Source organism: Procambarus clarkii, chromosome 86 (genome assembly GCF_040958095.1).
Source record: "Procambarus clarkii isolate CNS0578487 chromosome 86, FALCON_Pclarkii_2.0, whole genome shotgun sequence".
NCBI lineage: Eukaryota > Metazoa > Arthropoda > Malacostraca > Decapoda > Cambaridae > Procambarus > Procambarus clarkii.
In genome coordinates, this window is record NC_091235.1 from 12,048,114 (window position 1) to 12,066,568 (window position 18,455).

The 18,455-nt window shown below is 46.2% G+C and overlaps 1 protein-coding gene across 2 annotated transcripts in view; it reads left to right on the top strand.

Annotated features, from left to right (window-relative positions):
* Positions 1–18,455, top strand: part of LOC123769483 (nephrin) — a 362,317-nt gene that overhangs the window by 159,898 nt on the left and 183,964 nt on the right. The gene's annotated exons all lie outside the window — the stretch shown is intronic.

Sequence of the window (18,455 nt, forward strand, 5' to 3'; positions counted from 1 at the left end):
TTGATATATGTGGATTTTTGGATATACAGTAGTGCAATATTTTTGTATATGTGTTAAGGTTTTGTTTATCCTTGTTATTGTGGCAATACCACTAATTAGATTTTATTATTATTAATTAATCATTATTGTTTACTAGTTATCACCGTTTCTGATAAAAGATAAAGAGCCTAGAAGCCTCCTTAGCCTCTTGCCCTTTCACTGACTCTCTTCTTATTCCTATTCTGTGTCTTTACTGTCGTTTTTCACCTTATTATCTTTATTCTTTAATTCCAACATTTCTTTCCCATCTCTGTTTTTTTAATCCTAATTTTTAAAACATGTCTTTTTTGTTTTCAACCTGTTATGTCTGTGTTCAATAGGACGTGAGTTTTATTGACTTGTGAAGTGAACAGCATTTTAATAGCATTATTGCTAATGCCATTACAAATAATGGATTCCTGGCTAATGGAGTTATGTGTAATATTTTTATTGTTGAATGAATGGTCCTGTAATCCACTTTGGGTCGTGGGAATGAATGTGTAATCCACTCTGGATAGGGGGAATGGACCTGTAATCCACTAAATCAATGGAGATGTGACTACTAGAGGACTCCGATAATGGTAAACTGAATGGCTACTCGGTTTAATGGAACCTTGGTTACTGAGGTCACTCTCCTGGTAAGGGTCAGTTCAGGTCATGTGGGGTCAGATCACACACATACACGCACACACACACACTCACACACACACACACACACACACACACACACACACACACACACACATATATATATATATATATATATATATATATATATATATATATATATATATATATATATATATATATGCGAACAAGCCTGAATGGTCCCCAGGACTATATGCGAATGAAAACTCACACCCCAGAAGTGACTCGAACCCATACTCCCAGAAGCAACGCAACTGGTAACTACAGGGCGCCTTAATCCGCTTGACCATCACGGCCGTCAAAAGGAAGTGATAGCCGAGGCTATTTGAGCCACTTCCCCGACGGCAACTCGGATGGTAATCTTGGGCATAGCATTTCACCAAATCACCTCATTCTTTGGGGCACACGTGAGGAACACAAATGCGAACAAGCCTGAATGGTCCCCAGGACTATATGCGAATGAAAACTCACACCCCAGAAGTGACTCGAACCCATACTCCCAGAAGCAACGCAACTGGTAACTACAGGGCGCCTTAATCCGCTTGACCATCACGGCCGTCAAAAGGAAGTGATAGCCGAGGCTATTTGAGCCACTTCCCCGACGGCAACTCGGATGGTAATCTTGGGCATAGCATTTCACCAAATCACCTCATTCTTTGGGGCACACGTGAGGAACACAAATGCGAACAAGCCTGAATGGTCCCCAGGACTATATGCGAATGAAAACTCACACCCCAGAAGTGACTCGAACCCATACTCCCAGAAGCAACGCAACTGGTAACTACAGGGCGCCTTAATCCGCTTGACCATCACGGCCGTCAAAAGGAAGTGATAGCCGAGGCTATTTGAGCCACTTCCCCGACGGCAACTCGGATGGTAATCTTGGGCATAGCATTTCACCAAATCACCTCATTCTTTGGGGCACACGTGAGGAACACAAATGCGAACAAGCCTGAATGGTCCCCAGGACTATATGCGAATGAAAACTCACACCCCAGAAGTGACTCGAACCCATACTCCCAGAAGCAACGCAACTGGTAACTACAGGGCGCCTTAATCCGCTTGACCATCACGGCCGTCAAAAGGAAGTGATAGCCGAGGCTATTTGAGCCACTTCCCCGACGGCAACTCGGATGGTAATCTTGGGCATAGCATTTCACCAAATCACCTCATTCTTTGGGGCACACGTGAGGAACACAAATGCGAACAAGCCTGAATGGTCCCCAGGACTATATGCGAATGAAAACTCACACCCCAGAAGTGACTCGAACCCATACTCCCAGAAGCAACGCAACTGGTAACTACAGGGCGCCTTAATCCGCTTGACCATCACGGCCGTCAAAAGGAAGTGATAGCCGAGGCTATTTGAGCCACTTCCCCGACGGCAACTCGGATGGTAATCTTGGGCATAGCATTTCACCAAATCACCTCATTCTTTGGGGCACACGTGAGGAACACAAATGCGAACAAGCCTGAATGGTCCCCAGGACTATATGCGAATGAAAACTCACACCCCAGAAGTGACTCGAACCCATACTCCCAGAAGCAACGCAACTGGTAATTACAGGGCGCCTTAATCCGCTTGACCATCACGGCCGTCAAAAGGAAGTGATAGCCGAGGCTATTTGAAATGCTATGCCCAAGATTACCATCCGAGTTGCCGTCGGGGAAGTGGCTCAAATAGCCTCGGCTATCACTTCCTTTTGACGGCCGTGATGGTCAAGCGGATTAAGGCGCCCTGTAGTTACCAGTTGCGTTGCTTCTGGGAGTATGGGTTCGAGTCACTTCTGGGGTGTGAGTTTTCATTCGCATATAGTCCTGGGGACCATTCAGGCTTGTTCGCATTTGTGTTCCTCACGTGTGCCCCAAAGAATGAGGTGATTTGGTGAAATGCTATGCCCAAGATTACCATCCGAGTTGCCGTCGGGGAAGTGGCTCAAATAGCCTCGGCTATCACTTCCTTTTGACGGCCGTGATGGTCAAGCGGATTAAGGCGCCCTGTAGTTACCAGTTGCGTTGCTTCTGGGAGTATGGGTTCGAGTCACTTCTGGGGTGTGAGTTTTCATTCATATATATATATATATATATATATATATATATATATATATATATATATATATATATATATATATATATATATATATATAAAGTGTGTATAATTTAAAGTTATATCAACAGTTAATGCCCAAGTAATTACAATCAATCTGAGTGATTGACCATGTTGCAATAAGCATGGAAGTAATTTAAATTACTTGATATCCGCTTAAAGTAATGAATAGTGCGCATGTTTACGGCTAAATGAATCGTTATATTCCGGTCAATTGAGCTTCGGCTGAAGGAAGTGATAGTTTTTTTTTATGGAGAGACAAGATTAGTGGAGTTAACTGTGATTTGTTAATTTAAAGGACGGTTGAGGGTATAGAAAGTGGGTGAACCCACTCCCCCAGCCTACTAAACTACCCACTTCCCTTACCCACTTCCCCTACCCACTCCCCCAACCCACTTCCCCTATACTTCCCTGCCCACTTCCCCACGTAGTCCCCCCACCCACTCCCCACCTACTTCAACTAGCAGAATTAATAGAGTTTGAGACCGACAGTGACAGATAGAAGCGGAGGCCAATTTTAGAGGACTGGGAGCCAGCAATGGAGCGAGGATCATCGTCTGGGAATTATATTAATGGTGTAGGCTGCGAGTCTGGCTGCTAACCTATCCTATCCTCCCCTCCCCCCTTCCATGCTACCCATCCCACCCCTCCCATCCTTGTTACCCTTCCTGCCTCCTACCTCACCCACAGGTTCCCTGGTCTTCCTATTCCTCTCCGTCATACAACCCCAACGGCAGAAAACAGTCTAGTTAGGAGTTCCTAGGACTGAAACAAAGCACATCCCATATTGTAGATGTGTTAATTTTAACAAAGTTGAAATGTAAGGCCAAGACAGAGAACCACTGAAGCAACACAACCAGGTGGCTGTGGTGGATATGTGGGCCTGCGGGCCGCTCCAAGCAACAGCCTGTTGGACCAAGCTCTTACAAGTCAAGCCTGTCCTCGGACCGGGCTTGGGATGTAGAAGAACTCCCAGAACCCCATCAAGCAGGTATCAAGCAAAACAGAGGCGCAAAGAACTATGGAGCCACAAGAACGTCATACATCTACGAGAGAATAATTCCAGTAAGATGCTGGTATTTTGTACCGTATTCAATAAATTTCTCGTATTTTCCACTGTATTCTAATAAATTGCTCGTATTTTCCACCGTACTCGAATAAATTACTGGTATTTTCCATCCTGAAATGAGCCGGACCCCCATGCACTAAATGAAAGAAAATATTACTACCAAAGATGGCCAGATATTCCCCCGTGAAAGGTCCGGAGGCGCCACAGAATTGAGTGCAACACCGGATTACGACATTATGCGAGTTCCGAGCAGACGTTCAACGTAACCTTCACGGTGTAGGGTTACGTCTTTGCAACGTCGCTACGACGTTTGGATTGTGTGTGTGTGTGTTTGCTGGGGCGAAGTCCCAGTATTTTCTTGGAGGTGAGCGGAGGAGAGGAAAAGAAACACAGGGTATTGGAACCTGAACTCATTCGCCCTGTACATACTGGCATCACTACTGAGCCCACCTTTCTTCCCTATCCTTCCTGGGGGCACCACTACAACTATGATATCCAACCCCCGTTACAAATATGATATCTAACACCGCTGCAACTTTGATATCCAACACATGTGTACTCATCTATACTGTGTCGCGAGTGTTGGGAGAGTGTTCCGAACAGCTTCAGGGAATGAGTTTTTTTTTTTTATTACGAACAATTATTTATCAATAAATTAATCTCGCCCAAATCATGGTGAGTCCTGCGAACAACAATGGGCTGATTGATCAGGGTGTTACCAGTACATGTGTGGCCTTAGACTGGGGCCAGAGACTGTGAACTGGCACCGGCACCAAGTACTTTTGACTCAGCTGTGAGCCGTTGTGGCTCTGGGCTGTGGTTATTTTTAATAGTTTTTTAAACTATTGTTGAGAGTTAGAACTGACTCCGAACTGTCGGGATTCTAAGCTGGGAATATGAGAAGGGACTGTGTCCTCTGACTGTGAACTGGTACTGTGAGCTGGTACTGTGAGCTGGTACTGTGAGCTGGTACTGTGAGCTGGTACTGCGAGCTGGTACTGAGAGCTGGTACTGTGAGCTGGTACTGTGAGCTGGTACTGTGAGCTGGTACTGTGAGCTGGTACTGTGAGCTTGTACTGTGAGCTGGTACTGTGAGCTTGTACTGTGAGCTGGTACTGTGAGCTTGTACGGTGGACAGGACGGTGAACCCAGCAGGCGAGACTCCCACGGGAGATGTACCTCTGATATATATATTTGCGACATGGAAGACAGCTCTTATTTCCCGAATAAAATATTTTGTGTTAAGGATGCTGTTCGGATGCGAGAAGATGGAGGAGAAGGAGGGAATATGAAAAGGAGGAGGCTGAAAAGAAGGATGAAGGAAGGGGGAAGAAAATGCTATTCACACCGGCGCAGCACCCCTCAAAATCTGAGCTTAGCATATATTCAACGCTATGTCAAGTGGCTCGTAAATACCAACTTGCTATTTTGTAAATTGGTCTGGTCGGTACAGCGGTGTTCCTCGCTTTTTTTGCAGGTCGGCGTTCGATCCCCCAATGGTTCAGGTGTCTGGGTTACTGTTCCTTCCCCTGCTTGTCTTGACACCCCTTCCAAGTGCTATAGTGCTTTCTGTCTGTCTGTCTGTCTGTCTGTCTGTCTGTCTGTCTGTCTGTCTGTCTCTCTCTCTCTCTCTCTCTCTCTCTCTCTCTCTCTCTCTCTCTCTCTCTCTCTCTCTCTCTCTCTCTCTCTCTCTCTCTCTCTCTCTCTCTCCATGTGCGTTTGAGCCCTTCGTGTGGTACTCAGCACGGCGGTGTGGGGCTCATGTGTGCCCAACCGTTCTCTCAAGTAAAGGAAAGTTACGGTACAATATGGTAACCAACGTACGAAATGCGTCGTGCTATGCAACGTAGCGGTTCGCAAAGAAATCCCGCGTCGTGTGTGTGCATCAGTTGGTTGGATTAGGTGGGTGGCTTGGATTCGTGCAGTTTGTTTTGGTGTTGGTTAGGACGTTATATTCCGTACGTTGTGGCAGATCATGAGCAATAGGTTGGATATACAGTATCTTCGACCCACATCTCCTTACAGCTTTAAGTCGTGTGTGTGTGTGTGTGTGTGTGTGTGTGTGTGTGTGTACTCACCTAGTTGTACTCACCTAGTTGTGTTTGCGGGGGTTGAGCTCTGGCTCTTTGGTCCCGCCTCTCAACCGTCAATCAACAGGTGTACAGATTCCTGAGCCTATCGGGCTCTGTCATATCTACACTTGAAACTGTGTATGGAGTCAGCCTCCACCACATCACCCCCTAATGCATTCCATTTGTCAACCACTCTGACACTAAAAAAGTTCTTTCTAATATCTCTGTGGCTCATTTGGGCACTCAGTTTCCACCTGTGTCCCCTTGTGCGTGTTCCCCTTGTGTTAAATAGACTGTCTTTATCTACCCTATCAATCCCCTTCAGAATCTTGAATGTGGTGATCATGTCCCCCCTAACTCTTCTGTCTTCCAGCGAAGTGAGGTTTAATTCCCGAAGTCTCTCCTCGTAGCTCATACCTCTCAGCTCGGGTACTAGTCTGGTGGCAAACCTTTGAACCTTTTCCAGTTTAGTCTTATCCTTGACTAGATATGGACTCCATGCTGGGGCTGCATACTCCAGGATTGGCCTGACATATGTGGTATACAAAGTTCTGAATGATTCTTTACACAAGTTTCTGAATGCCGTTCGTATGTTGGCCAGCCTGGCATATGCCGCTGATGTTATCCGCTTGATATGTGCTGCAGGAGACAGGTCTGGCGTGATATCAACCCCCAAGTCTTTTTCCTTCTCTGACTCCTGAAGAATTTCCTCTCCCAGATGATACCTTGTATCTGGCCTCCTGCTCCCTACACCTATCTTCATTACATTACATTTGGTTGGGTTAAACTCTAACAACCATTTGTTCGACCATTCCTTCAGCTTGTCTAGGTCTTCTTGAAGCCTCAAACAGTCCTCTTCTGTTTTAATCCTTCTCATAATTTTAGCATCGTCCGCAAACATTGAGAGAAATGAATCGATACCCTCCGGGAGATCATTTACATATATCAGAAACAAGATAGGACCGAGTACAGAGCCCTGTGGGACTCCACTGGTGACTTCACGCCAATCGGAGGTCTCACCCCTCACCGTAACTCTCTGCTTCCTATTGCTTAGATACTCCCTTATCCACTGGAGCACCTTACCAGCTACACCTGCCTGTCTCTCCAGCTTATGTACCAGCCTCTTATGCGGTACTGTGTCAAAGGCTTTCCGACAATCCAAGAAAATGCAGTCCGCCCAGCCCTCTCTTTCTTGCTTAATCTGTGTCACCTGATCGTAGAATTCTATCAAGCCTGTAAGGCAAGATTTACCCTCCCTGAATCCATGTTGGCGATTTGTCACGAAGTCCCTTCTCTCCAGATGTGTTACCAGGTTTTTTTCTCACGATCTTCTCCATCACCTTGCATGGTATACAAGTCAAGGACACTGGCCTGTAGTTCAGTGCCTCTTGTCTGTCGCCCTTTTTGTATATTGGGACCACATTCGCCGTCTTCCATATTTCTGGTAGGTCTCCCGTCTCTAGTGATTTACTATACACTATGGAGAGTGGCAAGCAAAGTGCCTCTGCACACTCTTTCAGTACCCATGGTGAGATCCCATCTGGACCAACCGCCTTTCTAACATCCAGATCCAGCAGGTGTCTCTTGACCTCCTCTCTCTCTGTGTGTGTGTGTGTGTGTGTGTGTGTGTGTGTGTGTGTGTGTGTGTGTGTGTGTGTGTGTGTGCGTGTGGTGGAGATGTATGTGTTTCGTCTCCAATACTGGCATGATTATTATCCCCCCCCTCCACCACTACCACACTGTGCCTTCCCCCCCCCCCCTCTTCCCCACTTTCCTCCCCCTTTCCCTACTGAGATAAGGCTTATTTCCCCTCCCTCACTGGTCCCTCCTTCTCCAAAACACCAGCGACAGATAACTGCACAACACTTGGAAACATTAACAGCCATTTACAGAGCATTTGCTGATAGGAAAGATAGCTTCCCCTCGTTAATCTGGGTTAGTTTCTTTGGAAGGCCTGTTTACCTGCGTGTAAATTCTGATTTTTTGCTTGGAATGTCTTGTGTTTTTGCGTGGAAGGTCTGTTTGTTTGCTTGGAAAGTCTGTTTGCTTGGAAAGTCTGTTTGCTTGCTTGAAAAGTCTATTTGTTTGCTTGAAAAGTCTATTTGCTTGCTTGGAAAGTCTGTTTGCTTGCTTGGAAAGTCTGTTTGCTTGCCTAAAAAGTCTGTTTGTTTACTCGGAAAGTCTGTTTGTTCGCTTGAAAAGGCTCTTTGCTGGCTTGGAAAGTCTGGAAAGTTTAGAAAGCGAACAAAAGGAAGTGTTGGCCAAGTATTGGGAGAAAAAACCCAGAAGCTAATAACGTTGAATTGTCAACACGGCTTTGTTAGCGACTTGAAATGTGGGAAGCAGCAGTAAAAAGGAAGAGAAGGGAGAGAAGGAAGAGAGAGAGAGAGAGAGAGAGAGAGAGAGAGAGAGAGAGAGAGAGAGAGAGAGAGAGAGAGAGAGAGAGAGAGAGAGAGAGAGAGAAAGAAAGAGAAAGAGAGAGAGAGAGAGAGAGAGAGAGAGAGCGAATAGCGCTCTCTCTTGCCACTTTCTCCTGATAGTTCCCTTCTCTGTTTCTTTCTCTCTTTTTATTTTTTTACTAAGACTAGGGTTCATAAAGGTTGTCAAATGACTTACATGGTGAAACTGCAAGCAAGAGCGGTTATCCTACCTCAGCTCATCTGAAGCCTGCTTCAGATGAGCTGACTCAATTCAGATTTAAACTTATTCATTTATCTCTATTCATTTAGCTCGTCATAACATTTATCTTATTTCATTTATTCAAACTAATTAAGTCTCTCTCTCTCTCTCTCTCTCTATCTCTCTCTCTCTCTCTCTCTCTCTCTCTCTCTCTCTCTCTCTCTCTCTCTCTCTCTCTCTCTCTCTCTCTCTCTCTCTCTCTCTCGTGTCCCATATGCCTCCCAGCCATTAGAAATTCAGTCCACAATTAATAACTTCGGCACCTTATGTCTAAGCCCGTTTTAATCACAGTTCATTTTCTGATGAACAGTCAATATCGCCTCGACCATCTGCGGTTCAATACATATTCATGCCAGTGGGGGCAAGAGTGTGCTAAGCGCCTCCGTGTTTTTGGGACCCATAAAGCCGACATTTCCTAGTTATAACCGAGCGAGCTTCGACACTCGCGAACCATTCAACAACCTTGTTTCGCCCTTTTCAATTGTGATAATTGAGGGTGGAAAGGTGTTTGGATGGGTGACCGGGGGGGGGGGAGGGAGGGGGGGAGGGGGTTATTTCTGGTTCTGGTTGATGATGATTAATAAAAAAAATGATGATATTAATGATAGTTATTATTCTTATTATAATTATTATTTTTATTATTGCATAAAGCAATCAACTTGTTTTTTCAATGAGAAAAATCAGTTGAAGCTTTTAATGAGGCTTCGAACGTACACAATGGACACTTGCGTACTCCCTAGTAGCCAGTGGGTGGGTTCGAATCCTAATCAAAGCTTCTACTTACGTTCTTCTTCTTCTTCTTCTTCTTCTTCTTCTTCTTATTATTATTATTATTATTATTATTATTATTATTATTATTATTATTATTAATAAAGCGTAACAAAATTTATCGACATTACAAATTTCTAAGGGGAAAATTTCTAAGGGTAAATATAATGATAAATTTCTGCAGAGGGTTCCAGATTGGCCAGGTTGTTGTGGCTAGGCTGATATGCGCGCGGCAGCAATAACAGCCAGATTGATTGCAAGAGGTGCCATGAACGCCTGGTTTCCGGGCAAGTTGCGAAAGAGCAAGGAAGGGGAGGGGGGCGGGGAGCTTTCGAAACCTTTCATGTTGCGTGGAGAGAGAGAGGGAGGCCGGCCCGCTTGTCCAACGCTAGGGGGCTTCGAATCCCCGAACCACTCATCCTCGCCCTGAATCGCTTTCGGAACCTTCAATTGGCCTCGATTCGGCTAATCCAGAGCCTAACAGGCTCGTTAGGGAAGGCAAAACCCCGGATAGTTGACGATGCGTCGCCTTTCACTCGCGATCCTCTGTACGTGTCAGACTTCACAAACAATTCGCTGGAGCGACAATAGTTCAGTTTTCAGTTCGAAGCTAAACTGTTTTCCCAAAGACTCGAACGCATGAACACACAAAGCTGGAATCGGCTGATTGACAAATGGCAACACTCATCACGGTGTTGCCGTTCCGGATTAATCGTTACGGTTTTGTGTCAGGTTTAAGGTTTATCAGCCTCTGGAGGGTTATTAAGGCCTATCAGCCTCTGGAGGGTTATTAAGGCCTATCAGCCTCTGGAGGGTTATTAAGGCCTATCAACCTCTGGAGGGTTATTAAGGCTTATCAGTCTCTGGAGGGTTAATAAGGCCTATCAACCTCCGGAGGGTTATTAAGGTTTATCAACCTCTGGAGGGTTATTAAGGCTTATCAATCTCTGGAGGGTTATTAAAGTTTATCAGCCTCTGGAGGGTTATTAAGGCCTATCTGCCTCTGGAAGGTTATTAAGGCCAATCAACCTCTGGAAGGTTATTAAGGCCTATCAACCTCTGGAGGATTATTAGGCCCTCCACAATACTATACGTATCAACGAGTATGCTTAATGTATACTTTATCTAGGACAATATCCATGATAAGAGTAAACTCCATGTATACACACCGAGATGCTTGTGAATAGGGTTCGAACCTGTGCGGTGGGTGAATGTCGTACCTGTGAGGCATTCACCAGGGAAGGCTGACAACACACACTCTCGAAATTATCAACAGGCAAAATATAATTTAATGGAATGGCCGAGTCTGGATACCACCAACCTTTGCCTCGTACCTGTTGCGTTAGTAGGGGGGAGGGGGAGGGGGGGGGGGTTTATGGGGCATGAGAGGGAGGGGGTGGGAGGTGGAGGAGGGGGGAAGGGGGGGGCTCCGTCATGTGTGTGTGGGATTGAAATGAGAAAAGTTTCTGAAATTCGAGAGGGAGACTGATCAACTATGGGCCACATAAAGACTTAATTAGCGCCTGCGGTAGTCATCCACACTGTGTCTTATAGGCCTACGTGATGTCGGAGTTCACAGGGTTACATGTGGCGTATAGGCCTACACATTATAGGTGTAGCCGTGTCTGCTCCTGGAGTATGTAGGCCTGTAATGCCCTAGAAACAACACAAAATTAGGAGGAGGCCTGGTCAGAGACCGGGCCGCTGGGACACTGATCCCCAGAACCAACGTAAGGTAACCTCAAGGTATCCTTGCCTCTCCTTTTCCATAAACCATGGGCCATCGTCGTTGCCTCTTCCCGCCCTTCCCTCTCTGTCCCATCCGAGGCAAGCCAATTCATTTAATTTGGTTGATTTTTTATCGCTTAATTCCACCACTCGTCACATTGCGCATCGCAGCGCTTACGGTGGCAGCAATTAAGGGAAGGAATTACGGCCTCTCGTGGGGGGAAAATTTGACTATACAAGGGAAGGAGGGGGGGGGGGGGGGAGAAACGTCTGAAGCGTGAATTTGTGGAGTGGCAAATCACTCTCTCACTCACACTCACTCTCTCACTCTCTCTGTCTCTCTGTCTCTGTGTCTGTCTGTCAACTACGCCGTCTTCACGTTCAGAGCGGCGTTCCTTTTTCTACTTTCTGTCATCGTTAATGGTATGACTTGAGTGCCACTGTGCTCAACTTCCCCAGACACAAGTTTACGTTCATGATTCTCAGATCATTTTCTGAAGGTTTAAATTTACTACCGAGAAATCATGATTGGGTTACCCATTATCAGGTGACAGGCAGGCAGGCAGTCTGTCAGGTTAATCGAGGTCTTCCAAGACCATCTTCTTGAGGTTATCTTGAGATGATTTCGGGGCTTTAGTGTCCCCGCGGCCCGGTCCTCGACCAGGCCTCCACCCCCAGGAAGCAGCCCGTGACAGCTGACTAACACCCAGGTACCTATTTACTGCTAGGTAACAGGGGCATTCAGGGTGAAAGAAACTTTGCCTATTTGTTTCTGCCTCGTGCGGGAATTGAACCCGCGCCACAGAATTACGAGTCCTGCGCGCTATCCACCAGGCTACGAGGCCCCATCAATTGATCTTGTAAAGGCTGTAACCCACATGAGTGAAGAGAGGCATAAGGTGCAAGGAACGTGTCCGGACGTTTCTTCCTGTCCCAGATACGAGATGTAGGGAGATGCGAGATGCAAGATGAGAGGGAAGCTGCGTGAGACCCAAGATCAGCCTCGTGTCGCAATCTGCTAGCTCTTCACGTCGCTACGATCGAGAAGCAGCCCGTCGCCAAGGAAACCGAATGATTTCGAACAGTTTCGAACCGCTCATCTCCATACCGAGTACAGCATACCGGCTCCGGACAGGGAGCCGGTCGGCCGAGCGGACAGCACACTGGACTTGTGATCCTGTGGTCCCGGGTTCGATTCCGAACGCCGGCGAGAAACAATGGGCAGAGTTTCTTTCACCCTATGCCCCTCTTACCTAGCAGTAAAATAGGTACCTGGGTGTTAGTCAGCTGTCAAGGGCTGCTTCCTGGGGTTGGAGGTTTGGTCGAGGACCGGGCCGCGGGGACACTAAAACCTCGAAATCATCTCAAGATAACCTCAAGATCTCAAGATAGCAACCATTGTTGGTGTTGTAGGGTAAATTATTGTTGATGAGTTAGTGTTTTGGAGAAGCATCAACAGCATAGGAAAGAACATCATCAGCAATACAGCATACGCAGGGCAGGGGGGGGGGTCGTGAATATTCCGTGAGGGATCAGACGAGTGGAGGGGGGAAATTACATAGGCCTATGGTGTGCGTGTACTAGATGGAGATTACCAAAAGGTCTATCAACGTCTACTGCACGAATTGGCATTTAATCTCCTGACAAGGTAATATTAATTAAATATCTCCTGAAGGAACTGCCTTATGGTAACTCAGAGGTGGTCTCCGAGGATCAGTGTACCCGCGGCCCGGTCTCTGACTTGGCCTCCTGGATATTTCGTGAAGGGATTTCTGAATACCTCCTTCACGTGTTGCCTTGAATCTTTCACAATTTATGTATGGCGGAGCAAGGAAGATCCCAGCTATTATTTTCCCGTTCAACCCCCTCTGGTGACAGAGTTTAGAATTCTTTTAATATCATCTGGGAGGCATTGAGGCCAAGAGGCATGCCTCGAGGCCGAGTGACATGCCCCGAGGCTGATGGGTAACTAGGCCAAAGGATATTTTCTGAAGGCAAGAAGGCTTACCCTAAAACCAGGAGACCTAGTCGAGGACCGGGCCGCGGGGTCGTTGAGCCCTGACATCATGGCTAGGTAAAGGTTATGCACTGAAGCCAAGGGGTATGCTTTGAGGCCCGGGGATATGCCTTGGGACTATGTGATGTGCCCTAAGACCAAAGGATATGCCCCGAGTCCTGAGGGTATCACATCAGTCCTGACATCTCCAGTTATGCCTGGAGTCACCAGGGCATACCAAGTCTCCAGGTATGCCACCAGAAAACACTGTTTCTTCAATAGGTACCCAAACGACATCATCTTCTCTTCGGGTTATTCCCTATATTACAATCTCTCATGACCTGACCTCTGGCTTCTGGAACCGACCTCTTGAAGGTACCATAGCTAGATATACTCTCCTATTCTTTCATCCCATTGTTTCCCTGTTCTTCTGTGCCTCCTATTCCATTATCTTTATTCTCCTTTAAATTTTTCTCCCCCTCATCTCCCGGATACTGAGCATCTTCTACGTCTTCCAAGCGTCCCAGATCTCGCTTGCCTCAGCTTCCAGTGCCCGAGCATCTGCCAGTCATCTCCCAGGCATCCATCAGCAGCATCTCGGGCCCAGGGTGATGCTGTCCAGGATTTTACATGCGAGGGATGAGGCTCTCATCATATGCCTCCAATGGTAGAGGATTGGTGGTTAGGGGGTGTATGTGTTGGTGGGGGATGGTTGGGGTGGATGCTAGTGGTCGTTGAATTATGTAATATATATATATATATATATATATATATATATATATATATATATATATATATATATATATATATATATATATATATATATATGTCGTACCTTGTAGCCAGAACGCACTTCTCGTCCTACTATGCAAGGCCCGATTTGCCTAATAAGCCAAGTTTTCTTGAAATAATTGTTTTTCGACTACCTAACCTACCTAACCTAACCTAACCTAACTTTTTCGGCTACCTAACCTAACCTAACCTATAAAGATAGGTTAGGTTAGGTTAGGTAGGGTTGGTTAGGTTCGGTCATATGTCTACGTTAATTTTAACTCCAATAAAAAAAATTGACCTCATACATAATGAATTGGGTAGCTTTATCATTTCATAAGAAAAAATTAGAGAAAATATATTAATTCATGAAAACTTGGCTTATTAGGCAAATCGGGCCTTGCATAGTAGGCCGAGAAGTGCGTTCTGGCTACTAGGTACGACATATATATATATATATATGTATATATGTATATATATATATATATATATATATATATATATATATATATATATATATATATATATATACAGTGTGTATGTGTGTGTGTGTGTTTGTGTGTGTGTGTTTGTGTGTGTGTGTGTGTGTGTGTGTGTGTGCACGTACGTACGTGAACGTGATATAACTCGAGAGATGCTGGGTCTGACATCTCATCTCATCTCGTCTTGTGAGATGTCATGATGCTGCCCCAGCTCTTAACCTTCCCGTAGGAAAATAGTACGTCTTCCCACGTCACTCGCAGCTTCCACCACGCCGCTGTTTCCCTATGGGATAAAAATATTGAAATTGACAGTATTTAAAAAAACAAAATAGCAGTTCCCTTCTCCCATTCATCTATCCCCTCTATCTCATCATCTCTTACCCCCGCATTCCATCCCATCCATCCCCACTGCATTATCTATAATCCCCTCTCCCTCCCTCCCTCCCACCCCATTCCTCCTCTCCTAAAAAAAACAAGGAACTCTGTTCTCAGTAGGTAAAGACGTTCTGTCGTGTTGTTGTCCAACTTTCTGTGGTTCTGGGTGATGCTGTGGTGGGAGTTGGGGGAGAGTGCGTGGGAGAGGAGACGAGAAGGATGGAGGCGAGAAGCCAGGATGGGAAGGGTGTGTGTGTGTGTGTGTGTGGGCAGGAGCACTGCGAGATGGGAAAAGGGGTTTAGAAAGGTAATTTGTCAGGGGGTGACATTCGACGGCCTGGCGGGATTTACGGTGAGATGCTTCTGACTGTACAACCTTACTGTTTCAACCTGTCTTCTTATCATACCCCGTCTGTCTGTCTGTTTCTCTGTCTGTCATGGAGGATTTAGGACGCCAGAGACCGGGCCTGCAGGAACTCTGATCCCAGGAACCAGTACAGAGAAACACAAGGGTAAACAAATCGAGGTCTCTGCCGTCAGTTCAAGGCATCATTTGGATGGTATCCGTCCCCCCCTACTATGGCCTGCGGGGAGACAGACAGGGGGGCCTGCAGGTGGATTAACGAGGCCGCGGCTGGTGGATGATGGATGAGCGTGTTTGCTCGGGTACCAGCGGCTCGATTGATACCTTATCTGGGGTGGGGGAGTCACTTAATGATGCGTGACCCCCGGCCGTCTGACACACTTCCTCCTCGTCGTGCGTGTCTGAATCTCCGTGCCTCCTGTAGTCTCATCTGCCTGTCTGCTTGCATCCCTGTCTGCCTGCCTGCATCCCTGCCTGCATCCCTGCCTGTCTGCCTGCATCCCTGCCTGTCTGCCTGCATCCCTGCCTGTCTGCCTGCATCCCTGCCTGTCTGCCTGCATCCCTGCCTGTCTGCCTGCATCCCTGCCTGTCTGCCTGCATCCCTGCCTGCATCCCTGCCTGTCTGCCTGCATCCCTGTCTGTCTGCCTGCATCCCTGCCTGTCTGCCTGCATCCCTGCCTGTCTGCCTGCATCCCTGCCTGTCTGCCTGCATCCCTGTCTGTCTGCCTGCATCCCTGTCTGTCTGCCTGCATCCCTGTCTGTCTGCCTGCATCCCCGCCTGTCTGCCTGCATCCCTGTCTGTCTGCCTGCATCCCTGCCTGTCTGCCTGCATCCCTGTCTACCTGTCTACCTGCCTATCTGCATGCCTGTCTGCCTGTCTGCTTCCATTCCTGCCTTCCATGTTTGATGGTTACTTAGTTCCACATATCTGCATCTCTCTTTGTTTTTTTTCCTCCTCCCCGTACCAGGCTGCAATGTTTAGCAGCTGATGTTATCTGTTTGATACCTGGTTGTTTGTCTGGGGTTCCTGCAACGGTGTTGTCAGTGTACAATGGTCCAGTGTTGTCAGTGTACAATGGTCCAGTGCTGTCAGTGTACAATGGTCCAGTGTTGTCAGTGTACAATGGTCCAGTGTTGTCAGTGTACAATGGTCCAGTGTTGTCAGTGTATAATGATCCACTGTTGTCAGTGTACAATGGTCCAGTGTTGTCAGTGTACAATGGTCCAGTGTTGTCAGTGTACAATGGTCCAGTGTTGTCAGTGTACAATGGTCCAGTGTTGTCAGTGTATAATGATCCACTGTTGTCAGTGTACAATGGTCCAGTGTTGTCAGTGTACAATGGTCCAGTGTTGTCAGTGTACAATGGTCCAGTGTTGTCAGTGTATAATGATCCACTGTTGTCAGTGTACAATGATCCACTGTTGTCAGTGTACAATGGTCCAGTGTTGTCAGTGTACAATGGTCCAGTGTTGCCAGGTGTACAGTGCCTTCCCCTAACCAGGACACTTGTTGCACGAGCATGAAAGATCACAAATAAATAAGGGAAACTAATATATGATACAACATCTTAATAAAAAACGCCGTAAAATCCATTAAAAAGGGGCAAACTAGGGGGACGTATGAATAGGGTAGCGAGAGTGGTCGGGAAAGTAATCGAGGGAAGAGGGACTTAGGTAGAGTACAGGAGAAGAGAAGATGTTAAGAAAAGGTGGTTCTACCTTTGAAAAATAGCTGTGGGAGAGTAGGTCGTAAGAAAAGAAAGTTCTACTTAATAGAAGAAAAGAGAAAACGGTTCTACTTGGAAGAGGACAGAAGAGGAGAGAGTATAAGATTACTGGATGAACTAATAGGCGAACAAGGAAGAAGGGAGAGGAGGCGGCCTTATTAAATTAATCCTCGATCATCGAATGAGTGAACCATCAGGAAGGGAATGTAATAGGGGGAAAGGGAGACGAAGAGGAAGAAGAAAATAGGAGAAAGTAGAAACGAGAGAATAGAAGCTAAAGAAAATAAAAACGGAATTCAACCGATAGTCGCCCACGTACAAGATGAGGAATATATTCCTCTTGTGGACAGACGAAAATATTCTGTCTGTCTAAAGAATCGCTTCGACCCGACGGTAAAACTTTCCTCGAGATTTTTTAATGAGTTGTCGAAGTTAATCAGAAAATATGAGCAAACTGAAGGTTAGGTAATCAGAGAGAGAGAGAGAGAGAGAGAGAGAGAGAGAGAGAGAGAGAGAGAGAGAAAGAGAGAGAGAGAGAGAGAGAGAGAGAGAGAGAGAGAGAGAGAGAGAGAGAGAGAGAGAGAGAGAGAGAGAGAGACAGAAAGGGATTTTTTTAATTTAAATTTTGAATTCGTGTTAATTATTTAGTTGCAATGTAGTTTTTTTTTTGTATTTTTAATGTGTTGCTGCAATTTTTAAATTGTGAGGAGAAAGTTAGGATATGAGGTCAAGGTGCTGGGATATGAGGACAAGGAGCTGGGATATGAGGACAAGGAGCTGGGATATGAGGACAAGGAGCTGGGATATGAGGACAAGGAGCTGGGATATAAGTACAAGGAGCTGGGATATGAGGACAAGGAACTGGGATATGAGTTCATGGTGCTGGGATGTAAGTACAAGGAGCTAGGTTATGAGGACAAGGAGCTGGCATATGAGGACAAGGAGCTGGGATATAAGTACAAGGAGCTTGGATATGGGGACAAGGAGCTGGGATATGATGACAAGGAGCTGGGATATGAGTACAAGGAGCTGGGATATAAGTACAAGGAGCTGGGATATGAAGACAAGCAGGTATGATGACGATGCCTAACTACTTAAACAATTGAGTATCGAACATCATCCTTGAAAGAAGCGAAGCTCTTGCTGTACCGACCAGATCAAGTGGCTGGGAGGGAGGAGATTGAGTAATATTGCCTTCAGGGACTGGATATTGTAGTTACCTGTTTGACCTCTCATCACTGAGCATATTGGCCAGCATATTTGTCCAATACTGGCCAAGATCATCTGTTTCTGGCCAGGAGGGCCAAGGAGTTCAAAATTCCAACTCGTCTCGTTAATATTTAATTTTGTTACAAGCTGTTGCTTCTTTATCTAGATAAATATAGACTTGTTTTAACATACTATGACCAGGAGCGTCTCCTATAATTATAAAATTCTGCTCATATTCACATCACTCTCAAGCCGGGACTTATATGACGTTACAGCACATTGTAACATATATGTGGATATATATATCCATGGAGAGGGGGGAACCTGCTGCATGGGTGACAGCTTCTCTCCCGTATCAACCTACCCTGGCTTTGCGCCCTGGAAAGGTCACTTCAGACCTACAACCAGAGCGCAACTCTAGTCTCCTGAGACGGATGGATGC